The sequence below is a fragment of the Bison bison genome, unplaced genomic scaffold, assembly GCF_000754665.1.
Source record: "Bison bison bison isolate TAMUID 2011002044 unplaced genomic scaffold, Bison_UMD1.0 scf7180017864170, whole genome shotgun sequence".
In the NCBI taxonomy this organism is placed as follows: domain Eukaryota; kingdom Metazoa; phylum Chordata; class Mammalia; order Artiodactyla; family Bovidae; genus Bison; species Bison bison.
This window is the reverse complement of record NW_011494742.1, coordinates 1794740-1795197: the sequence shown is the minus strand read 5'-3', so window position 1 is coordinate 1795197 and position 458 is coordinate 1794740.

Below are 458 nucleotides of genomic sequence, written 5' to 3'. Positions count from 1 at the left end.
GTGAGAGCGATGTCCTTCCCTAGGGTGGGTCTGGGCGTCCGAACCTGGGGCCGGGGGTGGACTTACGCGTTGGAAGTGCAGTGAGCCGGGCTGGGCGGAATCCCCGCCGCAGGGACACCATGTCCTGCTCTCCAGAAGCTGGGCAGGGGCAGAATCGGGCCAGAGGACGGGGTTGAGCCTTCAGGAGCTCTTGGCAAAGCAAAGCAAGGGGACGTCTTCAAAAGAATGGGTGTGTGCGTGCGTGTGTGTTTGCGCGCGTGCGTGTGTGTGTTTCACAGCAGTTCCCACCAAGCAGCACTTGAGTGTGGCTAGATCCTTGACAGGCAGCAGGAGACCCATCCTGGAGGAAAAAGATGGTGGTGCTCCCGGAAAGCCGCCAGACCTCCTGCAGCCGAGGCGCACCCTTGATTCCATTGCGGTTGCTGGACAGGAAGATTGAAAGGGAAACGCCCTCAGTT